Source organism: Sabethes cyaneus, chromosome 2 (genome assembly GCF_943734655.1).
Source record: "Sabethes cyaneus chromosome 2, idSabCyanKW18_F2, whole genome shotgun sequence".
NCBI lineage: Eukaryota > Metazoa > Arthropoda > Insecta > Diptera > Culicidae > Sabethes > Sabethes cyaneus.
The window spans coordinates 83,524,642-83,548,012 of NC_071354.1; positions in this window are offsets into that span (position 1 = coordinate 83,524,642).

The window sequence follows — 23,371 nt, forward strand, 5'->3', positions numbered from 1 at the left end:
ATGTAAGAGATAGAAATCTTCAATATTCAACAGTTTCATGACAACAGTTTCATAAAAATAATTTAGCTACAAATTTTCTGAAGATAGTAACCATTTTTAACTTAAAATCAAGAATATATTATTTGTGTCTCCTTAGGGACACCCTAATTTCCAAACATTTTTTAACCACTAAAAAGTGCTTTTTGAATGAAGAAACTTTTCTGAAGCACCTATTATGCTATGCCTTAAGGTTTCGATGCTATTACTTATGTCTCACTATTTGTGCGACGGCTCGTGCTCCCGCCTGTGAGTAGACTCGAGGGCGTTGAAGAAGAAGAAGAAGAAGAAAAACTAATGCAAAATTTGTATCCCAGTGCGCCACCAGCCTCACGGGCAGCTGATTCCCCGCAAGTTTTTGACGTAGGATTACGTCTTTGTTTGATTTGGGTAATCAATGAATCTGAATCTTATCGCTTCTATGATTCTGATCGCTAGAGGTGATTTTTTTTCATACCTGCTCGGGAATAAGCTACACTTTTAAATGATTCTACCTGTTAATAGGTTGGATTTAGTTAAAGCTAGGTTGAAACTACACAAAATGCCCTTAAGGGGACATAAACGATAAAAAATTTTGAAAAAGTCATTATTTTTTTATTTCAGATATTGATTTTGCAGTAATTTCCACATATTTTGATACTAAATTTGTAATGATCCGACCACGGGAAGTGGCCGAAAAACGATCATACACATAAGCATTCCAGTGCGGCGTGGAATAACCTCTGCGGAATAAAACGCCGCTCCTGAAAAACCATGATTTTCAAACTTTATGTACCTTTTTCTCAGAAACTACACAACGTATTGGAACAAACTATTTTTTGTTTTGTTGGTAGTAGCTTGGCAAAGACTTTTATAGGTTTTCAATTTCGTAAACAAAACACAGCTTGAGAAAAACGAAAAAGAACAAAAATAGAAGCCTGGAAAAAGAAAATTTTGTCTTCTTTTTCTTTTTTCTCTGGCCGGTTTTTCGTTTACAAACCTCAAAAGTTATAAAAGTCTTTACCAAGCAACTACCAACAAAATAAAAAAAAATTTGTTCCAATACGTTGTGTAGTTTCTGAGAAAAAGGTACATAAAGTTTGAAAATCGTGGTTTTTCAGGAGCGGCGTTTTATTCCGCAGAGGTTGTTCCGCGCCGCACTGGAATGCTTATGTGTATGATCGTTTTTCGGCCACTTCACGTGGTCGGATCATTACAAATTTAGTATCAAAATCAGCGGAAAAGTCTTCAAAATCAGAATCTGAAATAAAAAAATAATGATTTTTTCAAAATTTTTAGTCGTTCATGTCCCCTTAAGGTTTCAATGCTATTGCTTATGTCTCACTATTTGTACGACGGCTCGTGCTCCCGCCTGTGAGTAGACTCGAGGGCGATGAAGAAGAAGAAGAAGAAAAACTAATGCAAAATTTGTATCCAAGTGCGCCACCAGCCTCACGGGCAGCTGGTTCTCCGCAAGTTTTTGACATAGGATTACGTCTTTGTTTGGTTTGGGTAATCAATGAATCTGAATCTGATCGCTCCTATGATTCTGATCGCTAGAGGTGATTTTTTTTCATCCCTGCTCGGGAATAAGCTACACTTTTAAATAATTCTACCTATTAATAGGTTGGATTTAGTTAAAGCTAGGTTGAAACCACACAAAACGCCCTTAAAGTGTACAAACTCAAATTTTGGGTAAAATTTCAACCAATTTTGGCTACTTGCTACCGATAATTGAATTATTCTCTACGACAAATAACGCACTTTTAAGTTCCTGCTACCAATTTTTTGGCTGAAAAACTGCTCCAAATCTGTGTTTGTACATTTTAAGGGAAATTTGAGTAGTTTCAACCTAGCTTTAACTAAATCCGACCTATTTACAGGTAGAACCATTTAAGAGTGTATGCAGGAAGACGAAGTGAGGGTATGCGTACGCGAGTTTGTGGGTAGCAGAATGTCTGCACACAGCACCGGCGGCTGTTTCTTTTACGCCTGCGTGTGCGACGTAAGCGTTGAATGTTATGTTTCTCATATTTTTTCGCGTGTGAGTAGGCATGGTTGCCTTCTCGCTGGATTTGCAACATTGCTCCTAAGCACAGACCTCCATATATTTTTTTTCAATCGGATCAATGCGTAGAAAATTACCACCCAGTTAGCTACGAGGTACGATGCTGGTCTAACAAGCCAATCGTCGTATGTTCGAATCTCGACTAAGCGGTGCTGCTAGATAGAGTCAGTAGGATTTTTTCACTAGCCCTGTAACTGTCCTGTACTCTACCAGCCGGCCGTGAAGTCTGTCGATAGAGAAAGGTCAAGTCTTAGAAAGGCGTTTATGCCAAAGGCTTTGTTTTTTTGCGTAGAAAATTATTCGATCGATCGGTACAAAAATATTGAAAATTGACTAGGAAATCGCTGTGCTAATAACGTTTCAAAGCGATTTTTTTACCTTGCCATAAGACGTAGTCCTACGTTAAAAATATCTCATTAAATTTCCATGTGACAGAACATAATTTTACGACTTGTTTTGGAGTTGTCTACTATCACTTAACTTAACATTGGACATAAAAATGGAAATAATTTAGTTTTAAGGTGAAGGTCGTTGCTTTTTTACTGATTCCAGTACTTGTTGCCACTATCGTTTTGTTGAGAATAGAGTTGCTAGTCGTAGGTAATAATCGGATATGAACAATTATGTAACGTAGAAACGTGTATCTATTTTTGCTGTTAATCTAGATCCGACAGTAATTCTATCACATAAAATGTTGTTTACGGTGAATTTTATTATCAGTGAATTTTATAAGTATATTATCGACACTCTACGACCTTTAATTTAATAGTGAAAATAACTGGTCAATTTTATGCTAAAATGTTTACGTTGGCATCTCTCCATATAAACGTCCGTACCCTGCGTAACGTACAACAACGACGGTCGCGGATTCGGAATTGCAATCGAAACGAAGTGAAGTTTTCCCTATCAATTCAAGTGAACAATTTGGGAAAAATGATTATAATATCTCTCTAAATAACTGTTCGGGTGGTAAATTAAAGTTTTTCGTGCCTCAAGTTAAGTTTCGCGAGTGATTTGACGGCTGAAAAAGCTGAAAAAAAGTAATGAAAAACCGACGGCGAAAAAGTGAAAATATAGTTATGAATATTAACTGGTCACTAATCTCAGTAACATATAAACAAACATAAACTAATTTTATTTTTTTGTGATGGTTTTCCGAGTCTATAGGAGCATGTTGGTGAAGAAGGGAAGGGAAGGGCCATGCTGACTGCCATAAATGGACTCTGACGATCTTGTCGTTAAATTGGGTTTGAAATTGGATTTGAAATTGGACTGGAAATTATGCCTTAAGTTGGACTCAAAATCAAAATTAGATTTGAAATTAGCCTAAGGAATTAACTTGAAATTGAGCGTAAATTAGGCTAGGAACTAAGTTTTAAATTTAATTTATAATTGGACTTGAAATTTGACTTGAAACTGCAACTAATTTTAAGCAAATAACTTACATGTTGCAAAAAATAGTGGCCGAATAAATTAAAAACTGCGGGAATCTGAGTTACAGAAATTATTTTGTATTGCATTAAATTTTAAAAAGAAGGTGCGGCATGTGGCCTATAGTGCACCAGCCTTGGCACGCCGTTAATTGATAGTAACAGTCGCTGCAAGCCTAGAATTCCAGATTCAAATATGCAACCAATAAAAACAGTCCAAATTGAATAGCAATTTGTTTACAAATTTTCGTATAAGATTATTTTACGAAGACTTGGTCACCACGTTAAATAAAAAGTGATAAATATACTGCATATTTTTGTTAATAGTCTCTAAACTAAATGAGACTGCAATGTTGGTGTTTTCGTTTTTCTTTTAACCTATTTCTGCTACTGCCATAAAAGTTATCATCAGGAATGATTGACATTTTCAGTTAGCTGAACAAACATGTGTCATAAGATCTTTCCATCTAGGTGAACATTACCGTTTGGAAAGGAAACGGAGTTCACTTTGTCGGTAGCTAAATACAGACTGACATGGGAAAATACGAAACCATCGGTATGGTAGTGACTCTTACTAGTACTAGCAACTCTTCTATTCGAAAAAAATAGCGACTCAGGAACCTAATTTCCTCAAAGACTTAAAAATAATAACTCTTGGAATTTCATGCCTTCATCAAAACATGTTGGCAGCTGTAGTTTGCTTCCCCAACAATCTAATAGCTCTCATATTATCATAGCTTCCATTCTAAAAATACTTGCTTATAAATTTTGGCACAATCTAGAATGAAAATTATTGTCGCTCATTAGAGCAATCGGAGCATTATTTCGCCCATCCTAAAATTCCTGATAAATTATGAACTATTAACATACACACAACTATTAGCTTATTCCCATACATCCTCTTTCTCGCTGGACAATTAGACCATGCCATCTCCTGCCAATGCTAGCCAGTGGTTCCCCTGCTCTCACCAAACGCTTCCCATCTGCAGTAATTATGAAGGCAAATGTAATCGAGCAAAATTTATTAAATTTGATGATTAACGTGCGGAACCTAATGTGCCTAATAATTTTCGAACGGGTGGAGCAGACAACAATGTGTTGGGGAAAAATCATAACCATTCCAGCCGGCCGCCCGCCCCGGAGATAACGACGATACAACACATCGATGGAAGAAAGCAGCAGCAACAGCAGCAGCTACTGCTTGAGAAATCAGAGAAAGACGCAGCACCATGCTGTAACAGGAAAACAATTTGAGCTCTATTTATAAACATCGCGCACACAGTTAGCATACGTGTTAATCAGGTACGTACAAGCCGGAAGTGGCAATCAACCCAGTTAATTAAGCTTGTTGTGCTCGCTTCCAGCACGGTTCGCGCAGTCGTTTGCCTATTGCAATGAGGAGGAAACTAGGAGCGTCCAGAATGCTAGGCCCCAAATTAGGCTTCTTCTGGTGTTTTGTTTTTCGAAAACCATTCCTACCTATAAAAGGTTATTTTCTTGCTGCTGTTGCTGCTGACTCAACGCGCGCCACTGAACTCTCTTTCTGCCAGCCAGTCGGCCAACCAGCCAGCCAGAAAGCAAGAAACATTTGATTCGACCAGTTGAGTCAATTTATGTTGCAGAAGCAGCAATTAGTGATTTTTCCTCCTACTAACGATTTTCGGAAGTTGGTGTTGGCTGAATTGGCCCATTCTGGATTAGTGCGGATCTATCGGTTTAGCCAGTTTAGGTCGGTTTGATGGGTAAGTCTCACGCCTAAAGTTCGTACTTTATGAATTGATTGGAGATATTTCCCATGGTGTGAGATACGTAAATGCTAAGCCAATCAATTTTGTTTCAGAATAATCTGTTACTATTTAAAACTGCCTAATAAACATTGGAACAGCAAAATCCTATAAGCGGATAGCTTTATTTATGAGTTCTTGAACAAAAAAATCCAGCTAATCTATCATTCTTTGAGATAATGTGAACTTAACCACAACAGTATTTCATTCCACTAAAATGTAATGAATTGCTTCAGTTCATGTATTTATTCGTTTTTCTTGAGTCATTTTACTTTAGTGGTCACGGTCTATTATCGACTTCGTGCCAAACGAATTACGGTTTTCTAGTGCTGTCGGCCCTGAGCCACCGTTCTCCAATCACGCCGAACAGAAGCTGAACGTAAATCATCCTCCACAGAGCACAACAACCGGATGCGGGGTCTACCTCAGACTCTATGACCTCTTCTTGGTCCTTTGGTGAAAATATTTTTAGCTACTCTTTCGTTTGGCATTCTGGCCACGTGCCCAGCCCATCGCAACGTGTTATATTCCCAAGTAACAATTCTAAAGCTGTTTGGTCTTATTTAAATTTTATAGAGGTTTAATTGCGGTTTTATTCATTACCTCTGGTTTTATTATGGTACTAGCTGACCCGACAAACTTCGTATTGCCACAAATTAACCTGTGTTGTACATAAATCATGAATCTCGGATGATCTTTGTCACTTCTCGAGTTTTGCAAGCCCCCCAGTGGGCGGCGCTTCCGACGGCGGGTCACCGGCAACACTCGCGACCGGCTCGTCCTGAATGATCTAGTGTTACTATAGATAGTTTTTGTGGTCTTGTTATTGATTAATGTTTTATGGAAGAGTCTCGAATTTCTCGAGTTGGATTAGTTTTTGAGTTTCGCAAAAATTTCTGTTTTATTTGTATGAGAGTCCATATCCCCCTACCACAGGGGTGAGAGGTCTCTAACTATCATAAAATAAATTCAAGACTCAAAAATCTCCTACATGCTAAATTTGGTTCCATTTGCGTAATTAGTACTCAAATTATAAGGAAATTTGTATTTCATTTGTATGGGAGCCCACCCTCTTAAAAGGGAAAGGGGTCGTAATGCACCACAGAAAAAAAATTCTGCCATCTAAAACTCTCACATGCCAAATTTGGTTCCATTTGCTTGATTAGTTCTAAAGTTATGAGCAAATTTGTATTTCGTTTGAATGGGAGCCCCCCCCTCCTCCTAAAAAGGTAAGAAGTCCTAATTCATCATGGGAAAAATGGTTGCCTCCAAAAACACCCACATGCCAAATATGGTTCCATTTGCTTGATTAGTTCTCGAATTATGAGGAAATTTGTATTTCATTTGTGTAGAAGCCCCCCCTCTTGAAGTGTGGAAGGATCCTAATTCACCGTAGAAAATATTTTTGCCTCCAAAAACCTCCACATGCCGAATTTGGTTCTATTTGCTTGATTAGTTCTCGAGTTATGGGGAAATTTGTATTTCATTTGTATTGGAGCCCCCCCTCCTAATGTGGGAAGAGGTCCTAATTCATCACAGAAAAAATTCTTGCTTCCAAAAACACCTATACGCCAAATTTGGTTCCATTTGCTGAATTAGTTCTCGAGTTATGAGGAAATTTGTATTTCGTTTGTATAGGACCCCCCCCCCCTCCTAAAGTGGGGAGGGGTCCCAATTCATCATTGAAAAAAAAATTGTCTCCAAAAACACACACATGCCAAATTTGGTTCAATTCGCTTGATTAGTACTCGACTTAGGAGGAAATTTGTATTTCATTTGTACAGGAGCCCCCCCTCTTAGAGTGGGGAGGGGTCCTAATTCACCGTAGAAAATTTTCTTGCCCTCGAAAACCTTCACATGCCAAAGTTGGTTCCATTTGCTTGATTAGTTCTCGAGTTATGAGGAAATTTGTATGGAAGCCCCCCCTCTTAAAGGAGAGAGGAGTTACAATTCCCCTTATAAAGAGGGAGGGGGCTCAATTTACCATAGAATAAATTCTTGTCACTGAAAACACCCACATGCCAAATTTGGTTCTATTTGCTTGATTAGTTCTCGAGTTATGAGGAAATTTGTATTTCATTTGTATAGGAGCCCCCCCTCCTAAAGTGGGGAGAGGTTCTTATTCATCATAGAAAACATTCTTGCCTCCCAAAACACCTACATGCCAAATTTGGTTCCATTTGCTGGATTAGCTCTCGAGTTATAAGGAAATTTGTATTTCGTTTGTATAGGAGCCCCCCCCCCCTCTTAAAGTGGGGAGGGGTCCCAATTCATCATAGAAAAAAATTTTGTCTTCAAAAACACACACATGCCAAATTTGGTTCCATTTGCTTGATTAGTTCTCGAGTTATGAGGAAATTGGTATTTCATTTGTACAGGAGCCCCCCCTCTTAAAGTGAGGAGGGGTCCTAATTCAACATAGAAAATTTTCTTGCCCTCGAAAACCTTCACATGCCAAATTTGGTTCCATTTGCTTGATTAGTTCTCGAGTTATGAGGAAATTTGTATGGAAACCCCCCCTCTTAAAGGGGAGAGGAGTTATAATTCCCCTTATAAAGAGGGGAGGGGTCTCAAATTACCCTAGAATAAATTCTTGTCACCGAAAACACCCACATGCCAAATTTGGTTCTATTTGCTTGATTAGTTCTCGAGTTATGCAGAAATTTGTGTTTCATTTGTATGGGAGCCCCCCTCTTAGTGGGGGGAGGGGTCTCTAACCATCACTAAAACCTTTCCTGGCCCCAAAAACCTCTACATGCAAATTTTCATGCCGATTGGTTCAGTAGTTTTTGATTCTATAAGGAACACAGGACAGACAGACAGACAGACAGACAGACAGACAGACAGACAGACAGACAGACAGACAGACAGACAGACAGACAGACAGACAGACAGACAGACAGACAGACAGACAGACAGACAGACAGACAGACAGACAGACAGACAGACAGACAGACAGACAGACAGACAGACAGACAGACAGACAGACAGACAGACAGACAGACAGACAGACAGACAGACAGACAGACAGACAGACAGACAGACAGACAGACAGACAGACAGACAGACAGACAGACAGACAGACAGACAGACAGACAGACAGACAGACAGACAGACAGACAGACAGACAGACAGACAGACAGACAGACAGACAGACAGACAGACAGACAGACAGACAGACAGACAGACAGACAGACAGACAGACAGACAGACAGACAGACAGACAGACAGACAGACAGACAGACAGACAGACAGACAGACAGACAGACAGACAGACAGACAGACAGACAGACAGACAGACAGACAGACAGACAGACAGACAGACAGACAGACAGACAGACAGACAGACAGACAGACAGACAGACAGACAGACAGACAGACAGACAGACAGACAGACAGACAGACAGACAGACAGACAGACAGACAGACAGACAGACAGACAGACAGACAGACAGACAGACAGACAGACAGACAGACAGACAGACAGACAGACAGACAGACAGACAGACAGACAGACAGACAGACAGACAGACAGACAGACAGACAGACAGACAGACAGACAGACAGACAGACAGACAGACAGACAGACAGACAGACAGACAGACAGACAGACAGACAGACAGACAGACAGACAGACAGACAGACAGACAGACAGACAGACAGACAGACAGACAGACAGACAGACAGACAGACAGACAGACAGACAGACAGACAGACAGACAGACAGACAGACAGACAGACAGACAGACAGACAGACAGACAGACAGACAGACAGACAGACAGACAGACAGACAGACAGACAGACAGACAGACAGACAGACAGACAGACAGACAGACAGACAGACAGACAGACAGACAGACAGACAGACAGACAGACAGACAGACAGACAGACAGACAGACAGACAGACAGACAGACAGACAGACAGACAGACAGACAGACAGACAGACAGACAGACAGACAGACAGACAGACAGACAGACAGACAGACAGACAGACAGACAGACAGACAGACAGACAGACAGACAGACAGACAGACAGACAGACAGACAGACAGACAGACAGACAGACAGACAGACAGACAGACAGACAGACAGACAGACAGACAGACAGACAGACAGACAGACAGACAGACAGACAGACAGACAGACAGACAGACAGACAGACAGACAGACAGACAGACAGACAGACAGACAGACAGACAGACAGACAGACAGACAGACAGACAGACAGACAGACAGACAGACAGACAGACAGACAGACAGACAGACAGACAGACAGACAGACAGACAGACAGACAGACAGACAGACAGACAGACAGACAGACAGACAGACAGACAGACAGACAGACAGACAGACAGACAGACAGACAGACAGACAGACAGACAGACAGACAGACAGACAGACAGACAGACAGACAGACAGACAGACAGACAGACAGACAGACAGACAGACAGACAGACAGACAGACAGACAGACAGACAGACAGACAGACAGACAGACAGACAGACAGACAGACAGACAGACAGACAGACAGACAGACAGACAGACAGACAGACAGACAGACAGACAGACAGACAGACAGACAGACAGACAGACAGACAGACAGACAGACAGACAGACAGACAGACAGACAGACAGACAGACAGACAGACAGACAGACAGACAGACAGACAGACAGACAGACAGACAGACAGACAGACAGACAGACAGACAGACAGACAGACAGACAGACAGACAGACAGACAGACAGACAGACAGACAGACAGACAGACAGACAGACAGACAGACAGACAGACAGACAGACAGACAGACAGACAGACAGACAGACAGACAGACAGACAGACAGACAGACAGACAGACAGACAGACAGACAGACAGACAGACAGACAGACAGACAGACAGACAGACAGACAGACAGACAGACAGACAGACAGACAGACAGACAGACAGACAGACAGACAGACAGACAGACAGACAGACAGACAGACAGACAGACAGACAGACAGACAGACAGACAGACAGACAGACAGACAGACAGACAGACAGACAGACAGACAGACAGACAGACAGACAGACAGACAGACAGACAGACAGACAGACAGACAGACAGACAGACAGACAGACAGACAGACAGACAGACAGACAGACAGACAGACAGACAGACAGACAGACAGACAGACAGACAGACAGACAGACAGACAGACAGACAGACAGACAGACAGACAGACAGACAGACAGACAGACAGACAGACAGACAGACAGACAGACAGACAGACAGACAGACAGACAGACAGACAGACAGACAGACAGACAGACAGACAGACAGACAGACAGACAGACAGACAGACAGACAGACAGACAGACAGACAGACAGACAGACAGACAGACAGACAGACAGACAGACAGACAGACAGACAGACAGACAGACAGACAGACAGACAGACAGACAGACAGACAGACAGACAGACAGACAGACAGACAGACAGACAGACAGACAGACAGACAGACAGACAGACAGACAGACAGACAGACAGACAGACAGACAGACAGACAGACAGACAGACAGACAGACAGACAGACAGACAGACAGACAGACAGACAGACAGACAGACAGACAGACAGACAGACAGACAGACAGACAGACAGACAGACAGACAGACAGACAGACAGACAGACAGACAGACAGACAGACAGACAGACAGACAGACAGACAGACAGACAGACAGACAGACAGACAGACAGACAGACAGACAGACAGACAGACAGACAGACAGACAGACAGACAGACAGACAGACAGACAGACAGACAGACAGACAGACAGACAGACAGACAGACAGACAGACAGACAGACAGACAGACAGACAGACAGACAGACAGACAGACAGACAGACAGACAGACAGACAGACAGACAGACAGACAGACAGACAGACAGACAGACAGACAGACAGACAGACAGACAGACAGACAGACAGACAGACAGACAGACAGACAGACAGACAGACAGACAGACAGACAGACAGACAGACAGACAGACAGACAGACAGACAGACAGACAGACAGACAGACAGACAGACAGACAGACAGACAGACAGACAGACAGACAGACAGACAGACAGACAGACAGACAGACAGACAGACAGACAGACAGACAGACAGACAGACAGACAGACAGACAGACAGACAGACAGACAGACAGACAGACAGACAGACAGACAGACAGACAGACAGACAGACAGACAGACAGACAGACAGACAGACAGACAGACAGACAGACAGACAGACAGACAGACAGACAGACAGACAGACAGACAGACAGACAGACAGACAGACAGACAGACAGACAGACAGACAGACAGACAGACAGACAGACAGACAGACAGACAGACAGACAGACAGACAGACAGACAGACAGACAGACAGACAGACAGACAGACAGACAGACAGACAGACAGACAGACAGACAGACAGACAGACAGACAGACAGACAGACAGACAGACAGACAGACAGACAGACAGACAGACAGACAGACAGACAGACAGACAGACAGACAGACAGACAGACAGACAGACAGACAGACAGACAGACAGACAGACAGACAGACAGACAGACAGACAGACAGACAGACAGACAGACAGACAGACAGACAGACAGACAGACAGACAGACAGACAGACAGACAGACAGACAGACAGACAGACAGACAGACAGACAGACAGACAGACAGACAGACAGACAGACAGACAGACAGACAGACAGACAGACAGACAGACAGACAGACAGACAGACAGACAGACAGACAGACAGACAGACAGACAGACAGACAGACAGACAGACAGACAGACAGACAGACAGACAGACAGACAGACAGACAGACAGACAGACAGACAGACAGACAGACAGACAGACAGACAGACAGACAGACAGACAGACAGACAGACAGACAGACAGACAGACAGACAGACAGACAGACAGACAGACAGACAGACAGACAGACAGACAGACAGACAGACAGACAGACAGACAGACAGACAGACAGACAGACAGACAGACAGACAGACAGACAGACAGACAGACAGACAGACAGACAGACAGACAGACAGACAGACAGACAGACAGACAGACAGACAGACAGACAGACAGACAGACAGACAGACAGACAGACAGACAGACAGACAGACAGACAGACAGACAGACAGACAGACAGACAGACAGACAGACAGACAGACAGACAGACAGACAGACAGACAGACAGACAGACAGACAGACAGACAGACAGACAGACAGACAGACAGACAGACAGACAGACAGACAGACAGACAGACAGACAGACAGACAGACAGACAGACAGACAGACAGACAGACAGACAGACAGACAGACAGACAGACAGACAGACAGACAGACAGACAGACAGACAGACAGACAGACAGACAGACAGACAGACAGACAGACAGACAGACAGACAGACAGACAGACAGACAGACAGACAGACAGACAGACAGACAGACAGACAGACAGACAGACAGACAGACAGACAGACAGACAGACAGACAGACAGACAGACAGACAGACAGACAGACAGACAGACAGACAGACAGACAGACAGACAGACAGACAGACAGACAGACAGACAGACAGACAGACAGACAGACAGACAGACAGACAGACAGACAGACAGACAGACAGACAGACAGACAGACAGACAGACAGACAGACAGACAGACAGACAGACAGACAGACAGACAGACAGACAGACAGACAGACAGACAGACAGACAGACAGACAGACAGACAGACAGACAGACAGACAGACAGACAGACAGACAGACAGACAGACAGACAGACAGACAGACAGACAGACAGACAGACAGACAGACAGACAGACAGACAGACAGACAGACAGACAGACAGACAGACAGACAGACAGACAGACAGACAGACAGACAGACAGACAGACAGACAGACAGACAGACAGACAGACAGACAGACAGACAGACAGACAGACAGACAGACAGACAGACAGACAGACAGACAGACAGACAGACAGACAGACAGACAGACAGACAGACAGACAGACAGACAGACAGACAGACAGACAGACAGACAGACAGACAGACAGACAGACAGACAGACAGACAGACAGACAGACAGACAGACAGACAGACAGACAGACAGACAGACAGACAGACAGACAGACAGACAGACAGACAGACAGACAGACAGACAGACAGACAGACAGACAGACAGACAGACAGACAGACAGACAGACAGACAGACAGACAGACAGACAGACAGACAGACAGACAGACAGACAGACAGACAGACAGACAGACAGACAGACAGACAGACAGACAGACAGACAGACAGACAGACAGACAGACAGACAGACAGACAGACAGACAGACAGACAGACAGACAGACAGACAGACAGACAGACAGACAGACAGACAGACAGACAGACAGACAGACAGACAGACAGACAGACAGACAGACAGACAGACAGACAGACAGACAGACAGACAGACAGACAGACAGACAGACAGACAGACAGACAGACAGACAGACAGACAGACAGACAGACAGACAGACAGACAGACAGACAGACAGACAGACAGACAGACAGACAGACAGACAGACAGACAGACAGACAGACAGACAGACAGACAGACAGACAGACAGACAGACAGACAGACAGACAGACAGACAGACAGACAGACAGACAGACAGACAGACAGACAGACAGACAGACAGACAGACAGACAGACAGACAGACAGACAGACAGACAGACAGACAGACAGACAGACAGACAGACAGACAGACAGACAGACAGACAGACAGACAGACAGACAGACAGACAGACAGACAGACAGACAGACAGACAGACAGACAGACAGACAGACAGACAGACAGACAGACAGACAGACAGACAGACAGACAGACAGACAGACAGACAGACAGACAGACAGACAGACAGACAGACAGACAGACAGACAGACAGACAGACAGACAGACAGACAGACAGACAGACAGACAGACAGACAGACAGACAGACAGACAGACAGACAGACAGACAGACAGACAGACAGACAGACAGACAGACAGACAGACAGACAGACAGACAGACAGACAGACAGACAGACAGACAGACAGACAGACAGACAGACAGACAGACAGACAGACAGACAGACAGACAGACAGACAGACAGACAGACAGACAGACAGACAGACAGACAGACAGACAGACAGACAGACAGACAGACAGACAGACAGACAGACAGACAGACAGACAGACAGACAGACAGACAGACAGACAGACAGACAGACAGACAGACAGACAGACAGACAGACAGACAGACAGACAGACAGACAGACAGACAGACAGACAGACAGACAGACAGACAGACAGACAGACAGACAGACAGACAGACAGACAGACAGACAGACAGACAGACAGACAGACAGACAGACAGACAGACAGACAGACAGACAGACAGACAGACAGACAGACAGACAGACAGACAGACAGACAGACAGACAGACAGACAGACAGACAGACAGACAGACAGACAGACAGACAGACAGACAGACAGACAGACAGACAGACAGACAGACAGACAGACAGACAGACAGACAGACAGACAGACAGACAGACAGACAGACAGACAGACAGACAGACAGACAGACAGACAGACAGACAGACAGACAGACAGACAGACAGACAGACAGACAGACAGACAGACAGACAGACAGACAGACAGACAGACAGACAGACAGACAGACAGACAGACAGACAGACAGACAGACAGACAGACAGACAGACAGACAGACAGACAGACAGACAGACAGACAGACAGACAGACAGACAGACAGACAGACAGACAGACAGACAGACAGACAGACAGACAGACAGACAGACAGACAGACAGACAGACAGACAGACAGACAGACAGACAGACAGACAGACAGACAGACAGACAGACAGACAGACAGACAGACAGACAGACAGACAGACAGACAGACAGACAGACAGACAGACAGACAGACAGACAGACAGACAGACAGACAGACAGACAGACAGACAGACAGACAGACAGACAGACAGACAGACAGACAGACAGACAGACAGACAGACAGACAGACAGACAGACAGACAGACAGACAGACAGACAGACAGACAGACAGACAGACAGACAGACAGACAGACAGACAGACAGACAGACAGACAGACAGACAGACAGACAGACAGACAGACAGACAGACAGACAGACAGACAGACAGACAGACAGACAGACAGACAGACAGACAGACAGACAGACAGACAGACAGACAGACAGACAGACAGACAGACAGACAGACAGACAGACAGACAGACAGACAGACAGACAGACAGACAGACAGACAGACAGACAGACAGACAGACAGACAGACAGACAGACAGACAGACAGACAGACAGACAGACAGACAGACAGACAGACAGACAGACAGACAGACAGACAGACAGACAGACAGACAGAAATCCTTCTTTATAGGTATAGATTACGCAATACCAAAATGATACGAGTCAGCGACGCATGCGGGATGTCGATATCGAAGGGCCAAATTTTTGAAATACGTCTAAATCCACAGTTTTGCTTTTATAATTGGCCAAATTCCGTTATTCATATTTTATGAGTTTTCACAGATGATTTAGGGCTAGACAGTCGCGCTCGCGAGTGTAACCGGTGATTCGACGTCGGACGCGGAGACGTCATTATATCTTGCAACTGGTAAGAGATGTACAGGATGTTAGCACAGAACAGAAGTGGAAGTAGAAATCCAAACACGTACATGCTACTTTCTACAGATACCAGCGAACCTGGCGGTAGCGAGTCACTTTTTCCCACGATAACACACACGCATACGAAAGCACATGAAAGCATGTGAAATCTGCTAAGCGATTGGCAGCGAGCGTTCTGCTTATATTGCTGTTATTCGCTTCTATGCGAAAACCTTCCCAAAGAAAAACGAAAAAGTTTCTGTTACCAGTTATGATCGCCGAATCGTTCGGACTTCCACTTCTGTTCTGTGGTGTTAGGTAACCCGGTGAAAATATTTCAAGGGTTGGTAGAGGACCGTATTTGACAAAAAAATTCCGCCAACGAATATGGTCAAATATCAGTACAGAGATATTAAACATTTTTAATTTTCGGTTCTGCTTGCCTTAAACTAGCCCTAGTACAAATAGTATGCTAACCAGCTCAACTCCGTTACCTTTATTCGAAAGCTGAGAAAGTTTTGCACTGAAAATTGCTCTTGAATCTTTTATTTGATGAAATTTAGTAACTTCAAAAGCAAAAATCTTTGCAATAATGGGGTTTCTAGGCATTTTTGTCAAGTTTCTCTTAAAAAAGTGTGATAAAGTATGAGTTACAGTGGTTGGAGAATTCGCGAAAAAGTGATCGTTTGAATCGATGAACATCCCTCATGAACACACACTATTCGCCTGCCTCGGCGATAATGCACGCATCAGCTTTGAATTTTATCACGAACAGAACCTCAATGTGAACATCAGAATTCGTTCAAAAATTGAATATTGAACATTGAGTGTGTTCGATTTATCGGATATAGAATGTCCGGGGACGCCAGAAAGTATTCAAAATAATATTACCACGAAAAGGAAATAGTTTAAAGTAGTGTTAGTGGCTTTACAAGCACCAGAAAGCAGTAATTTGCACTTTTGCGTTGCTCACGATATTCGTATATTCAGCGATGCTATGAAGCGTGAGTGTATGATGCTCATTGTTATAGGCGAATTGAACCACTCGCGTAGCTGTTTTATCATGATAAAAACCGTTTGCCGATGCTCGACGTATATATTCATTTTGCGAGTTTTCCAACCTCTGATAAGTTATCATTTACAATTTTACAATTCGTTTACAGTTTTACAATTCGTTCTTTAGCGTGAAACGGCTATCTCTTCTAGTTTCGTAGTAATTTAATTTTAAGAGTATCGTGTTGTGTGGTAAATTAGTATCTGAAAACTGCTCAAATTCATACATCACGCATAGTATACTAGATCACCGCGTGCGACGAATAAAACAACAACAGCAACAACCATATTTTTTGGGTTCGGGTTTTGGAGGGTTCGCCTCCACTTTTCCGTGCATAGTCCTGCAACACTCATGCCTCTAAATTTTTTCGCGGGCAGCAGCTCTTGAAGCTGTAGTGAGGCAAGGATGCAGTAGTACCCTTCACATCTTCCAGTGTAGCACGGGGCTGCGGCACGGCCTCCAAGCTTTTTGAAGTTATCGTGAGAAGCGAAATTTTCAATCGTACGAAGAACTGTCTATTAGGGGTGTCCACAATAAAATTGCAACACACTCAAATTGCTCTAACTTTTGAACCGCTGGGTATAATTAATTGAAATTTTGCATGGAGAAAGCTCAAAGTGCATTGCTTTTATTGTGTGAGGCTTTTTATCAGTTATCCAAAGATTTACAAAATGTCAAAAAAGTACATCGAAAATAAGAATCTATCACATTGTGCCATCGGTAAAAAGTTGGAAATCCCAAATGCTACGATTTCTCGTGTCATAAAACGGTTCGAAGAACCGTTGACTCTCAATCGTGAGTCAAGATGTGGGGACAAAAAGCTTCCGTATACTGTTAAGGATCACACCCGCGTAATTGATGTCTTCGACGGGAAACTAAACTCCTTCGTTCTAGAGGTAGTAGCAACAACTGAATCTGAGCAAACCTTCATGCAGAAGGCCAAAACTCGGGCTGAATAACGTACGTTCAGAGGTTCAAGGTTTAAGGTTCAGAAGGCCCCAAAAGAATACGGTCGCTAAAAGACGTGCCCAGAAGTTATACGATCAAAATCTGACGAAACTTCATTCTTGCATTATGGACGAGGCGTAGCATGACATTAGGCCGTATGAAAAAAAGAGTTAGAGCAAACTCTCCCATAAGATTTACACGGGAAAAGCAAAGCAAACTATTTTATTCATACGGCCTATTTTGGCGCCTTTGGCAAAAACACAATTTGGCGTCCCGTCGTTTCCTAAATCAGTGTTCCTTCCAAAAATGATTCACCGTTCTGCCAGGGGGCTTGACAGCGGTTCACCAGAACCTTTGCTATAGTGGATCAAAAGACAGGCGTCGGCATATTCAACTCTTTTGTGGCCTTGATATACTTGACATCCTCGCTTACCTTCTTGGTGGAGGACGTAAAATACTCGGTTTTCTGCTAGTCGTTGTCGTCCAGCGTCAAGTAGTCATCGCCCATTATAACCACGACATCGTGCTTCTCCGGCACTTTCAGCCGTTCTCGATTGCCCTTTACTCAGACACAGCCAGCCTCGACTGATGCTTCCGTATAAAAATGTCCATTTTAGTCAAGTATTTCTTCACCGTTTAGCCGGTTTTCAACTTCAGCTCTTGCTACACGTCGTAAATGCTGGATTGGCTCCATTCAGTGGATACGAAGAGCTTCACCATGTTCAACTTCTTCGCTACAAGGTAGCGGATATTATCGGCAGAACATCTGTGGCGATGGCTGAACAGTACACCAGACTAAAGCGCGAAGCAGAAAAGATTGGGTGAAAGGTAAATACGTCTAAAACAAAGTACATGCTGGCCAGCGGAACCGAGGCCGAACGACACCGCTTGGGCAGTAGTATACTGATCGACGGCGATGAGTTTGAGGTAGTCGATGAATTTGTCTACCTTGGCTCACTGGTAACGGCGGACAATGATACCAGCCGTGAGATTGCGGTCGAGCAGACTAAGTCCCCGTACAAAGTGCACCCTGTACAAGACGCTTATTAGACCGGTTGTTCTCTACGGGCATGAAACATGGACAATGCTCGAGGAGGACCTGCGAGTGCTTGGAGTTTTGGAACGACGAGTGCTAAGAACGATCTTCGGCGGCGTACAGGAGAACGGAGTATGGAGGCGGAGGATGAACCATGAACTCGCACAGCTCTATGGCGAACCCAGTATCCAGAAGGTGGCTAAAGCAGGACGGATACGATGGGCAGGGCATGTTGCAAGAATGCCGGACAACTACCCTACAAAGATGGTGTTCGCCTCAAATCCGGTAGGAACAAGACGACCAGGAGCGCAGCGAGCAAGATGGTTAGACCAGGTGGAGCGAGATCTGGCGGAGAGTACTCGGTGTCCGAGGAATTGGAGTGCGGTAGCCCTCAACCGAGTTACATGGAGAAACTTTGTTCAACAGGCTTTGTCTTAGGACGACAAGCCACCTAAGTAAGTAAGTACAAGGTAGAGCTGGCAGTACGAACCTTTTTGGCGCCCCCAGGAGCTAGCGCCCTTGGCGGAGCCAGTCTGGCCAACCGCACGCTAAGGCGCTGCTTGCATGTAGGTCATCACTACAAGAACTCCAGGTGATACAAAACAGATGTTTCCCATAATTATTATGTACTAGCTGACCCGACAAACTTCGTATTGCCACAAATTAACCTGTGTTGTACATAAATCATGAATCTCGGATGATCTTTGTCACTATCTCGAGTTTTGCAAGCTCCCCAGTGGGCGGCGCTTCCGACGGCGGGTCACCGGCAACACTCGCGACCGGCTCGTCCTGAATGATCTAGTGTTACTATAGATAGTTTTTGTGGTCTTGTTAATGATTAATGTTTTATGGAAGAGTCTCGAATTTCTCGAGTTGGATTAGTTTTTGAGTTTCGCAAAAATTTCTGTTTTATTTGTATGAGAGTCCATATCCCCCTACCACAGGGGTGAGAGGTCTCTAACTATCATAAAATAAATTCAAGACTCAAAAATCTCCTACATGCTAAATTTGGTTCCATTTGCTTGATTAGTACTCAAATTATAAGGAAATTTGTATTTCATTTGTATGGGAGCCCCCCCCTCTTAGAGTGGGGAGGGGTCCTAATTCACCGTAGAAAATTTTCCTGCCCTCGAAAACCTTCACATGCCAAATTTGGTTCCATTTGCTGGATCAGCTCTCGAGTTATAAGGAAATTTGTATTTCGTTTGTATAGGAGCCCCCCCCCCCACTTAAAGTGGGGAGGGGTCCTAATTCATCATAGAAAAAAATTTTGTCTCCAAAAACACACACATGCCAAATTTGGTTCCATTTGCTTGATTAGTTCTCGAGTTATGAGGAAATTGGTATTTCTTTTGTACAGGAGCCCCCCCTCTTAAAGTGAGGAGCGGTTCTAATTCAACATAGAAAATTTTCTTGCCCTCGAAAACTTTCACATGCCAAATTTGGTTCCATTTGCTTGATTAGTTCTCGAGTTATGAGGAAATTTGTATGGAAACCCCCCCTCTTAAAGGGGAGAGGAGTTATAATTCCCCTTATAAAGAGGGGAGGGGTCTCAAATTACCCTAGAATAAATTCTTGTCACCGAAAACACCCACATGCCAAATTTGGTTCTATTTGCTTGATTAGTTCTCGAGTTATGCAGAAATTTGTGTTTCATTTGTATGGGAGCCCCCCCTCTTAGTGGGGGGAGGGGTCTCTAACCATCACTAAAACCTTTCCTGGCCCCAAAAACCTCTACATGCAAATTTTCACGCCGATTGGTTCAGTAGTTTTTGATTCTATAAGGAACACAGGACAGACAGACAGACAGACAGACAGACAGACAGACAGACAGACAGACAGACAGACAGACAGACAGACAGACAGACAGACAGACAGACAGACAGACAGACAGACAGACAGACAGACAGACAGACAGACAGACAGACAGACAGACAGACAGAAATCCTTCTTTATAGGTATAGATTATGTACCCCATAAGACTGCTTTATCAGAATCCTGATGATTCAATGCTACCGATCCGGACACTACAAGAGTTCCAAATGTTGGTTTACTTGCGGAATACCCTTACTGAATCCTCTTCGGTACCGCGTAAAATGCACGAAAGTCGCTCCAGTGGACAAATGGGTCACCTTTACCTGCCAATACTGAGTGCAGCCTTCTCACGTTCGTGCAAGTATGCCCCATCAATTCAGATTTTTATACGTCGCCTGCGAGCCAAAGCAAAAATACCGCACTAACTCTTAAAGCTGGTCACATAGAACAGAAGTGGAAGTGGAAATCCAAACACGTACATGTTACTTTCTACAGATACTAGCGAACCTGGCGGTAGCGAGTCACTTTTTTCCACGAAAACACACGAATGCATACGAATGCACACGAAAGCATGTGAAAGCTGCCATATGTTTTACAACTAGTTTTCATAAACTGTAAAATTTCAATGGTGCGCTGGTTTTATCCACTCATCAAGCCAATATTCACGATAAAATTTATTGCGCATACACTGCACAACTTCGGAAACTACTGAAAATTTATTATTTACTCCATCAATTGCATGTTTTATTATTGTCGCTATAAGCCAAATCAATCAGGACGATAGTAAAGTTTTGACTTTTCTGCTCATATAAATATATTTTGACGTTAACAAAGCTGGCTAACTGACTTAACACGCATTTCTTAATGTTTGTACAAAGATCTCATTAATGGTTTATAAAATTTCCCGCATATAGAATATCTCCCAAATTCGCAACGTAGCCATGTATGTCGTCATTAGCAGAGCATTGCATTGATTTATTACCTGGCATAACAATAACCACCGAGCTCGTCATTATCATCACCGTGCATCCACTATTTGCGATGTGTGCCACATCAACTTCCGGGGCCCTTCCAGCAGCAAGCTTATCTTTGACGCCCGAAACTGACACGGCAATTTTCTTTGGCGACGCGCCAGAACGGAGCAGCAGGGATAAAAAATCGTCGCCAAAGTGCAGACGATTAAATCCGTCGTTGCTGCTTCGGCCCTGGTATAATCCTTAGCCAGAAGTCAAACAAACATAACTTTTCATGTCTCCGGATTCTTCCTATACCTACCTACTGGATAGTGAGTAATGATGTTCGCAGAGTAAATCCCCGCCGGCACAAGGAAACGCAAAGAAGAACGATAGAAAATAAATTACCATTTCAAGAGTCACCGAGCAGTTCAGCAGAGCGAGCGCCCAGAATGCGTCTCATCCTTTGTCCAGTTTCATTTTGCTTTTTTTTCTCTCCTAGCTTCATGATCTGCGCCGGCCGGCAGCATAAGTGCACTTCATTTTCTTTGCAAATGATGCGGATCTGACCTCTTGTGATTTCAGTAACAACAACGTCAATCAGAGGTCTGTGACTTTTAATTGACGATATTTATTTTTCGAGTGCACTCTCGTTGGTTATGCGATTGTTTTGTATGGTAGCATCATCGTCTAGCTCGAACATTTTTCATCTCAAAAATTGCATTGATTCTTATGGTTGGTTTCCAACCTATCAAAGTTTTCAATCGTGTTTGGTTTTGCAGTTGCAAATGCAAATTTTCCATCCTTCCATTTTTGTTCGAACCTCAAATTCACAGCTCATAAAGTGACACATCCTATTGCGTATCGTAGGAATAGAATTGTTTTTCCAGATCGCACTTTTCACACTCCACGCACCTCCAGACAATGTGTACTGTCTGGTTTGGTTATTTTGCAGTCGCGCCTGAGACGTGCCGTCCGTATACTCTGCTTTAGAATTTCGTGCAAGGAAAATCCAATAAATTTTCTTCCGTCAGCACGTCGTCCGTCGTTTATCGTGTTCCAATGCGTGCGAACGGGTGTAGGTACGTGTTTGCACTGGATACGTTTTACTTTCCATTTCCTTCGGTAAACAACGCCATGTCCAATGTTTGCTAGTCGAGCAGCAACAGCAAGTAGTCTTACCGGCCAACTACTGCTAGTGGTGTAGTACTAATATAGACTGACTGTTTGGGAGTCAATTTAAATGTAAACAACGATCAACGTATCATCGGACTGGGAGAACGCATCATGCACCCCGGTATTGGCTCGCTGCGCTGGTGCACCAACTGCAGTTGCAATCTATGAGCATGAGCAGACAGTCAGACAAATAGTTCAACTTGAGAATATCGTAAGTGAGAGGCGGATTACGACAGACAGCGGCGTCGGGCGGAAGAAGCAAAAGTTTGTCTTACAGGCGCTATGGAAACAGCGAATTATTCTCTACAGTTGGCGTTTGGTGTTGTAGCTTTTA